This window comes from Neofelis nebulosa, chromosome 5 (genome assembly GCF_028018385.1).
Source record: "Neofelis nebulosa isolate mNeoNeb1 chromosome 5, mNeoNeb1.pri, whole genome shotgun sequence".
NCBI classification, from domain to species: domain Eukaryota; kingdom Metazoa; phylum Chordata; class Mammalia; order Carnivora; family Felidae; genus Neofelis; species Neofelis nebulosa.
The window spans coordinates 62,893,429-62,904,108 of record NC_080786.1 but is presented as its reverse complement, the minus strand read 5'-3'; the positions used below and the strand labels follow the sequence as shown (position 1 = coordinate 62,904,108).

Sequence of the window (10,680 nt, the reverse complement as noted above, 5' to 3'; positions counted from 1 at the left end):
ATCAAATAGGTCTAGCTTCCTTGACATCATACTGGTCAAGACTTCACATGTTTTTATGGACTGCATTAACACTGAGCCAATTTTCATTGAAAAATGACTCTTCCCTTGTTTTTATAGTGATGATCATCCTCCTGGAATAAAAATATTCAATTGTAGTATATAAAAGGGTAATAGTCCTTTTGGGTTCTTTTTAAAAAGTGGTTCACTTTAAGTAGTCAGATTTTAAAAATAAATGTTTTGAGGAGCCAAGGAGGAATGAGATATAATCTATTTCTGGCTCAGTCTGTGTTGGTGACTGTTGATGTCAGTAGAAAATTCCTTAGGATTCTGGAGATTTTTCACTGATACTTGAATTCCTATTAAAGAACAGGTCCAATGGCAGTCTGTCTGTCTCATTATTTAAGAAGTCTACGGCATGTGTGGTTAACTGAACACAGTTACTGCATAAATAAAGTAACCACATTCCATGAAGTTTTGATGGGTTTATGGTCAAATGAAGGAAATTATCTTGGCTATTTCATGGTGGATCTTTTCCATAGAGTACGGCTGTGTTTCTCTCATTATTTCCTGTGAAGTGATGGGTTTCACAGTAGAAGCTTAACTATTTTTAGGATCACCGGACATCGGGCCAGTTTTACTATTTATAACAAGTCTTCCTTAGGCAAAGATCCAAATCTCATCATTTCTTTTATCATATTAATATACCTGTAAACTAATGCATTATAGGGTCTATTATATTTAGCTGAGGAATACTACAGTGTGTATGTACATCCATGTATATTTCATCACAGGAAGCAGCTTGAATTTCTTTATAACCCACGGAACTCTCATTTATCTTGTTTCCCAACAGCCTTTCACTGTTCACCAGGTTTTATGGCCCCCACTATGTACAAAGAAAAGTGTGAACCTAAGAACAGGCCTTATGATTGTAAGCTCCCCCACATCAGAATACATTAAAGGTTCAATTTAATATTATGCATCTGTGGGCAGCTTTGAACAAATAGAGCGTGATGGTTCTGAGTGTGAACTGGTAAAGCCTGCTAATTTCTCTTCCTTTCCATTCACTCTTATCTCAAATTCTCCAAGGTGGAACTTTTATCTGCATGTTTCCAAGAAGGAGTTCAATTAATAACAGAGAAGAATTAAGGCTGATATGATCATTTCGTGTCTTAATTTAACTCTTTTAAATAGACTGCTGGGAAGAAAATACCATTTTCATGTTGTTGTTTTTTTTTTTAATTTCAGGTTTTTTGGGTTTTTTTTGGTCATGTTACAGGTTTAATATTTCCTCTCAGTAACTTATCCTAGATAATATGGTATCTGATCACTTACCCACATAACATATATGAAATTTAACTTTAGGTAAATAATATTTAAAATGTAATCAGTATATGGCTTGCTCAAGCCATGGGTGCTACTTTCTGTTCAGAACAACAAACTCCTTTTAAGTTGTCCCCATTTGATGCCCCTATGTATCATCCCTCCCAGGCTTTCTCTTCTAACCCCACCGGTGGTACCCTTCTGTCAACCATGGCTTGATGCTCTGGGGTCTGCTTAGCTTTCCCCCACTTTTGGAGAGCCAGGGTGAAGGACAGCTAGTGCAACCAACATGCAGCCAAATCACTCCATTTTGAGACTTCATCAAATTGACTCAGCCCCTCCTGAGTAGGCAAGGAGGTAGTGGGGAAGGAGGTATCCCCTGCCCCTACCCTCATCCCCACTATGTCTGAAGGCTTTTGGAGGAGACTGTGTCCCAAACCAAGGCCCTTTGATCCTGCTTTTCTGTTTCTGGGAGTCTCTACTGTGTGTTTATCTTACTGTCTGTACTTCCTGCCTGCCTTTGCATGTGTCTTCTTCTTGGGCATCACTCAAATCCCTTCACTGCTCCAAATCCTGACAACTCAGGGTTACGTGGAGATCTTACGAAAGGGTTGGGGCCATGAAGCTGTGTAAATACAGCTGAATTTCAGATATTTCTGTTCTCAAAAGCTCTTGGCCAGTCCTGCCACTGGGCACTTGCTCTCTTCTGGACTGGGAGGAGGAATCAGCTCCCTTTCTTCTTCCTTCAAAGTCTTCCCTTTTACTCAGACCGGCATGTGTCCCTTAAGCCCACAGAGTCAGGTTCTCTTCTTCCACAGAACAGTTTTGCTCTCTTTGTCTTATTCCTGCCTCATTCAAGCTGTGCCCCAAGGATTCTACAACCAAAAGGGCACATCAGGATTCTGTATCTCACCAAACAGACTGTTGTCTGAGATGAATTCTGCTACTAGCTATTAAAGTAACATTGATTTAATGTACTATGCTAAATATTAATAGTTGCTGGATTAATATCTTTCTAGAAATATTTGCATGTTCACAGGGGATTTGCCTGAGGAATCAGGGGACTTCTCAAATAGAGTTTCTGGACTACTTGTGGGCCTTTTTGGTGAGATGTGTCTGACTAGGAGAGCCAAAGTTCATAATGAAAATAGAGTTTAAGTAGGTGCCTGTGCTAAGCCATTTATGTGCATTATTTTGTTTAATGAACAATTTTATGAGGAATCTATTGTGGGATAGGAAACTGTCGCCTGTGAAGTAACTCACCCAAGGTCACATAGGCGATGGATTCAATCTAGATGGGTCTTACTCCAAAATCCTGTGCCCTTCACCACTAGGCACTGTGGAACTTTTATCCATAGACCAGTTCATTACATTCAAGGGCAGAAGTCCACTGACTTCAACGTATTATTTTTTCCCCTCATCAGTAAATAAGCCATTGTTTAAGCACACACTCTTTCTTTATATGTGAACAAGAATCCATTTGTTGTGGGATATGCTGGTTGTGTGACAAATTTAAACCAATGATAAGGTTTTGAGATAGTACAATATTCTCTAAAAATTAACTTCAGTTCCTTTATATTTTTGTGAATATAATATAATATAATATAATATCTATTTTCCCATTTATCTTCCTGCACCTGTCTCAATATTAAAATATTTGGAAATGTTTTGTTAAACAATGGCAATGTGATACATTTTATGTTAAAGTTAAATATGAGAAAGCAATTAATACTTCTAATTGAAATATAATTGCCTTTACCATGGTAAAAAACAGGATTTTCATGAACACAATTACAAAGTCATTTCATGGTGTAAAAAAAGATGATTTGCAAATAATTCATAATGAAAGAAATGTCCAGGGGCACCTAGGTGGTTCAGTTGGTTAAGATGCTGACTCTTGATCTCGGCTCAGGTCATGATCTCACAGTTTTGTGAGTTTGAGCCCCATATTGGGCTCTGTGCTGAGAGGGCAGAGCTTGCTTGGGATTCTCTCTCTCCTCTCTCTCTGCCCCTTCCCAACTCACGCTCTCTTTCTCTCAAAATAAATAAATAAACATTAAAAAAAGAAAAAAGAAAAAAATGTCCAACTAAAATTTAGTTAAAATTTTTTCAGTAGGTGGTACATTCACACTGTTCAAAAATCCATAAGTTATGAAAAGGTAAATCATGAAAATTTCCCTTCTCTTGTATTTCCTGAAACCCAGGCCCCTTTTTTCCAAGTCACTATTGTTGTGTGTGTGTGTGTGTGTGTATATATGTATATATATATACACACACACACACACATATATATATAACATATACATACATATATACATACACATACATATATACATATATATACATATACATGTTTTGTTTATGTTTGTTATATATATATACATATATATGTTATATATATATTTTTATGTATTTGAATATGTATTTTTATTTCTCCCTCTTATACATAAATGTTAGGATATTTAAGCACTCTCATGTACTTTGCTTTCTTAATATCAGTACATAAAGAATTTTTTCCTTTTCTTTTTAACTGAATGATTTTTTTTAATGTTTATTTATTTTTGACACAGAGAGAGAGACTGAGCATGAGTGGGGGAAGGGCAGAGAGAGAGACAGGGAGACACAGAATCAGAAACAGGCTCCAGGCTCTGAGCTGTCAGCACAGAGCCCGACGCGGGGCTCGAACTCATGAGCTGTGAGATCATGACCTGAGCCGAAGTCAGATGCTCAACCAACTGAGCCACCCAGGTGCCCCTCAACTGAATGATATTTTTATACGGATGTACCATACTTTATTTAATCAGTCCCCAACCAAAGGATGTTCAGCATTTTTCAATCTTTTGCTATTTTAAACAGTGTTTCATCAATGAACTTTGTGTCATTTTGCATTTTGTGTCATTATGTGTGTGTATCTATAGGAACTGAAATTGTTGAATCAAAGAATACATGCATGTATAATTTTAATTTTTTTAATGTTGATTTTTTTTTTTTTTTAATTTTTTTTTTCAACGTTTTTTATTTATTTTTGGGACAGAGAGAGACAGAGCATGAACGGGGGAGGGGCAGAGAGAGAGGGAGACACAGAATCGGAAACAGGCTCCAGGCTCTGAGCCATCAGCCCAGAGCCTGACGCGGGGCTCGAACTCACGGACTGCGAGATCGTGACCTGGCTGAAGTCGGACGCTTAACCGACTGCGCCACCCAGGCGCCCCTTTAATGTTGATTTTTGAGAGAGAATGAGAGACAGAGCGCGAGTGAGCATGAGTAGGGGAGGGTCAGAGAGAGACAGAGACACGGAAGTTGAAGCAGGCTCCAGGTTCTGAGCTGTCAGCACAGAGCCCAACAGGGGGCTCGAACTCACGAGCTGTGAAATCGTGACCTGAGCCTAAGTCAGACACTTAATGACTGAGCCACCCAGGTACCCCTATAATTTTAATTAATATTATGCAATTGCCCATCATAGAAATGTAACTAATTTATAACATACAAGAGATATAATAATATTCAACCAATGTATAAGAGTTTCTATTTCCCACAGCCATGTTAACAGGATATTGTTTTACATTTCTCCTATTATAAATGAGGCTAAGCTTCTTTTCATGTATTTAAGGCCAAGTTGCATTTCCTCCTCTGTGACTTGTTTGTTCCTATCTTTTGTCCTTCCCCAGAAGAGCTCTGGGTCCTCCTCCTAGTGCAGAAGAGAGCCAGTGGCAGGAATGGCCAAGGGCTTTTGAGAACAGAAATATCTGAAATTCAATTGTTAGTGAAGTTTTTTCTATTGAATTATTATTATTATTTGTTTCTTAGCAATTGCTGTTTGGAAGATTTGTCTGTCATGTATGCATTGCAAACATTTCCCCCAGCCCCATTCCTCACAGGTAACCACTACTAACAGTTCGGGATTAGAATAAACAGATTAGTTTGGTATTGTTAAAATTTTTTTCAGAATCGCTGTCTCCTATCCAGGAATAAGATCTGTTTCAGGCTTTTCTAACCTCATTTATTGTTTTTTTAAAAACATATATTTATTTTGAGAGAGGGAGTGAGAGTGTGCTGTCAGCATAGAGTCTGATGTGGGGCTTGATCCCACAAACCATAGATCATGACCTGAGCCGAAATTGAGTTCAGTGCTCAACCAACTGAACCATCCAGGTGCCCCTGTTTTTGTTTGATACATTATTGTGCTTATAGCGGTCTTGAACATTTCTTCTATATTAATTTCTAGTTATTCTGTGGATTTTTGTTCTCGCATTTTCTTTTTGGCTCAGAAATTTCCTCTCATCTTTCTCTAGTTCAATGTCTTAGTGTTCTGGTATGTAGGTCTGTCACTCTGTAACTGTTCGGAACTTCTTGGGGGAGGAGTATCCAGATGCTTCACGTGGCCATTGGTCGTTGAAGAGCAAGAGAAAGCCCAGTGTGGCTCTTACTCATTACTGTCAGGTTGAAGAACTTCATTCCCTTTTGAATTCTGTGATTAGTAAGAAAAGGTTCCAATTCTAAAAGTATCATTCTGGGGGCACCTGGCTGGCTCAGTCAGTTGGGCGTCTGACTTCGGCTCGGGTCATAATCTCACAGTTCATGGGTTCCAGCCCTGTGTAGGGCTCTGTGTTGACAGCTCAGAGCCTGGAGCTTGCTTCAGATTCTGTGTCTCCCTCTCTTTGCCCCTCCCCTGCTTACCCTCTGTCTCTCTCTCTGTCTCAAAAATAAAGAAACATTAAAAAAAATTTTTTTTAAAGTATCATTCCTTAATATGAAAGGACTAGATGCCTAAAATGAAAACACAGTACAAGTATTCCAGTTTAAGTGGGTTAAACAAGTATTCCAGTTTCAAGTGGGTTAAAACATAGACAGTGGGCTTGAAAGTTTTTCCTTGGATTGATATTTCCTTGGATTTCCTTGGATTGATTGAATTATTTTTGTGAAATCAAGATTTTGTTTCTAATGATCACATTTCTAAAAAGTCTACCTCTTATACAAAGAAATGTGAATCTTAATTTTACTCTAAGTACCAGTTGTTTTAGAGAGTAAAAACCCGTATCAAGTTAGTTCTGTGCACTGGAACATTCTCCATTCTCAGAACTGGTAAAAAACTCATGACATTAAGACTTTTAATTGGTCAGATGATCAGCGTTAAGGCAGTTGCTTATTCTGCGAGAATTCCGATGCACTAAAAACAAATAACAACAGCAGCAATACACCTTGGGGATATATCTCACCACCTCTGGATATGGCAAAATTTTATGCTTGTCAATACCTAGTCACCCTACTTTATCAACCCATAATATACATCATTTATGTTTATACGAGCGGCTATGAGTTTTCATGAATTATGCCATACCTTTTAGTTTATGTTAAATAGGGTCTCCAAAAAAAAGTTTTATTTGTAATTAAAAAAACCCACCTGTGATAGTATGAATTCTGAATAAGTTGCCCTTTTATTCTTGCCTTCTCCTTCTTCTTTTGAAATTCTTCATCTGGGGTATTTGCCATCAACCCCAGCTTTTCACGTGGTCTGTTGGGCATGCCCCTTTGCTCACTATGTTGAGAACATGTTTTTCTGCGAGTGAATGATCATGTGGCAAGGATGTGGCTTCTGTGCATCAGAACATGGTGGCTGGTTTAGTGATTTATCTGATGGGAAATTTTCCCTGGAGGAGTAATGTTGATGATGTCCCTCTTATTCAGCTACCTCTGCTTCATTGAACACAACTAAACCAGATTTGAAAGCAAACGGGAGACAATGTGGTAAACCACAGGCAGAAAGACAGAGCTCTTGAGTATTCCTGACCAAATAAAGGCCTGACAAGGAAGAATATGTGTTGACAGCATTTCCTAGGACACGCTTCAAGGATCACATTAAAACATTCCCACAGGGTACAGGCTTCAATCAGCAGAAGGTGTTCTTGTATCCCAAGTACCACAGGGTCGAGTTTTCCAATGACCCCAGCATAACAGCCAATATAGGGGTTGCTGGAGCAATTAAACAGATTTCATTAAGTGTCAGCAAAACTCCTGGCCAGCTATTAGAAAAACTTTTATGCATTATTACAGTCAGGTCCTTCCAAAAACATCCAGGCTAATCTAATTGAATTGGGTATTGCAGTAAGGAAACATTTGTTAAAAGAGAGGATTTGTTCTTCTGCCTTATGTGACAACGTTTTAGGAGATTCTTCTGCTTCCTTCAATTTGTAAAATATATAAGTGGCTGGGTTAAACTCTTCCCAAGGACACTCTCCAGACAGAGGTATATACTCTCTTCTAGAAGTTTTACTGACCTTTGGATTCATATTTACCTAATGTTAATTATCTACTAAGTTAGGCATTGAATTCCGACAACTCTAGCATAGCTATTGTTCTCTCAATTTTATAATTGAGGAAAGGGGGACCCAGAGAGGTTAAACAAGTTATCCCAGATCACACAGCCAGTAAACAGGCATAAACCCAGGTTGAATCATACAAGCTAATTATATTCTCTCCTTACATTTTTATATGTTTTTAAAGAGCCATTGGTATTATGTTGGGTATGTATCATGGTCATCTCATTACTGAAGCCAAATTCTATTTGATGTGAAAAATCTTTATGCTGATCACACTTACTGGGAATTTGTGTACGGAAAAATAAAACTATTTTTTTTTTTTAATCCTGGTTAGTCTGCTGTATATTTTTCCCATTGACTTTACCAACGTGGAAGAAACGGGAGCAATCTGAATATGAAGCATTTCTGTGAAGACAACAAGCTGGGATATTTGCACTGTGGCCATTAGCTCACAGTACTTTTCAGAGATCATAGCTCTTATTTTCCTTTCAGAACTCATGGGGTGCTGGAGAGAAGCATGATAGGAGAAGAGACAGCATGACAGACAAGAGCCTATACACAATTTGGTTTCTCTTAGAGACGCTTTGGGTTGTTTGATGGTGTCTCCTTGATATTTCAGTCTTGAAAGTTCACTGAACTCAGAACATTGAAAGGAGACTGTCTATTCCCTCCACCTTAAGCTATCCTCAAGTTAATAATACGGAATAGGCAAATAATTATCTTAAAAACTACAGAGAAATAAGTTCCCCAATTTCCCTGGTAATGTATGCATCCTAGTTTCAGTATTTTTTTATTTTTAGCTAGTTATTTTTTTTCTATATTATTCATTTCATTAGTTCATTATAAACACATTAGCAATATCATCTTACTAGATAACATACCAGTAAAAGTCCAGTGGCTGAACTATCAAAAGAACATATAGATATCTGTAAGTAAATAGAGGCTATGGAAGATGCAAGAAAATTGTGTCAAATGTCTGTCCCTGAAAGTTGTTGATAATTATTCAAAAGAGTCACATTTCTTTGCTTAGCTAGTTATTTTTTTTAAAATAGTGTCTAGAACAGTATCTAGCACATGATAGGCACTTAAATACTTAGTGAATGGAAGAACAAAACATGAATCCATTTGTTATCCTCAGAGGAGATAGAATGACACGAAGCCTCCTTGTAAAAGTGAGATAAATTGAGACTAAAGGAAAATTGGATAACGATCAGTGTAAAGTGGTGAAAAATGCTCTTCATCTGTATGGGCTTTGCTGTCAGCTCGGAGCCTGCTTTGGGTCCTCTGTCCGTGCCCCCCCATCCCCTGCTCACACTCTCTCTCTCATAAAAATAAATACATATTTAAAACCAAATAAACAGGGGCCCCTGGGTGGCTTATTCGGTTAAGCATCCAACTTTGGCTCAGGTCATGATCTTACCGGTTCCTGAGTTCAAGCCCTGTATCAGGCTCTGTGCTGACAGCTCAGAGCCTGGAGCCTGCTTTAGATTCTGCCTGTCTCTCTCTGCCCCTCCCCTGCTTGCGTTCTGTTTCTCTCGCTCAAAAATTCGTAAATGTGAAAAAACAAACAAAAACCCCCCAAATTTTGAAACAAAATTCTTTCAACAATAGAAGAAAATAAATTGTAGTAGTTTTGTGATTCAAATAAAAATCACGATTAAGTATACATGGGAGGAGAATAACAACAATGGCATGAGAAGCAGTAATAAAAAAAAAAAACTTTAGAACACTACTATAACATCCATATCATTCTTAGACTTGATGAAAGAAAACGCCGTATTGGAATCTTATGTCTCAAACCTGAGCTTTGTATGCATAAAAATGATCCCTGGCTGTATAACAAAGACACTGAAGTGATCTATATCGTAATTTACTGCACGATTCAAAGACTAATCCCTAAGAAGCACATGTGTGGTATAGAAAAAAGCAGCAGAATAGAAGATTTGAAAACAGAACTGACACTGAAACTAACTGACCAAAGGAGACAGAACTTAGAGTCTGAAACTAACCATGTTAGTGGCTCGTTAGATTTTATTTATGTATTTGCTTATTTGTTTCTATGCGCCAGTCATCTTTTACTGGGTGTTACTTCTTAATTCGGACATGAAAGGATTCAAGGGTGCCTGGCAAAGGCTATGGTAAGGAATGTAGAATGTGCCTCCACACTGGGCCCTCTTCAGCAGTATTTGTGTAGCTGCTTATGTTTGAGTCCCTTGTTAAGAATGACAGTCGCTGAAAAGCACATAAGCTGCCAGCACCATAGAAATCCTAGAGACGCCCCCTTTCCTCACATTGACATACCTGCTGTAATACAGTAGCAACGTCTTTGAAACACTCCAACAGTGACGTTAGGGGTGAAATCCCTCATCAGTGTACAGTCTGGCAACTCTGCTAGTTTGCCATCCATGAGCTTTTTCATCTTCACTGGTGCAGATGATGCCATCTTGGAGTTCTGGGTGTCTGGCCAACTAAAAATGTAAAAAGTCACCATTGTACAGAGGACTTTAATAGGACCTGGAGTTTCATAATACAGTGTATATTCAAAATGTCCAGAATACAATCCAGAATTACTCAACAGACAAAGGAGCAGGAAACTACGACCAATTCTCAAAACACAATCAACAGATGACTACTCAGAGACGATCCAGATGTTGAAGTTACTAGGCTTTATTTTTTATTTATTTATTTTTAAAAAATTTTTTTTCAACGTTTTTTATTTATTTTTGGGACAGAGAGAGACAGAGCATGAACGGGGGAGGGGCAGAGAGAGAGGGAGACACAGAATCGGAAACAGGCTCCAGGCTCCGAGCCATCAGCCCAGAGCCTGACGCGGGGCTCGAACTCACAGACCGCGAGATCGTGACCTGGCTGAAGTCGGACGCTTAACCGACTGCGCCACCCAGGCGCCCCTGAAGTTACTAGGCTTTAAAACAACTATGATCGCCCTCCACAAAGTGGAATTGAACACATTTGAAGTGAAGGAAAGATAGCAATTCTGAGGAGCGAGATAGAAATCATAAACAAAGAGCCAAAAGGAGATTTT

General features: G+C 38.5%; 1 pseudogene; it reads right to left on the bottom strand.

Moving 5' to 3' along the window:
- Positions 1-9,813: 9,813 nt before the first annotated feature.
- Positions 9,814-10,080, bottom strand: LOC131513129 (ATP synthase subunit f, mitochondrial-like; annotated as a pseudogene).
- Between the last annotated feature and the right edge of the window lie 600 nt (positions 10,081-10,680).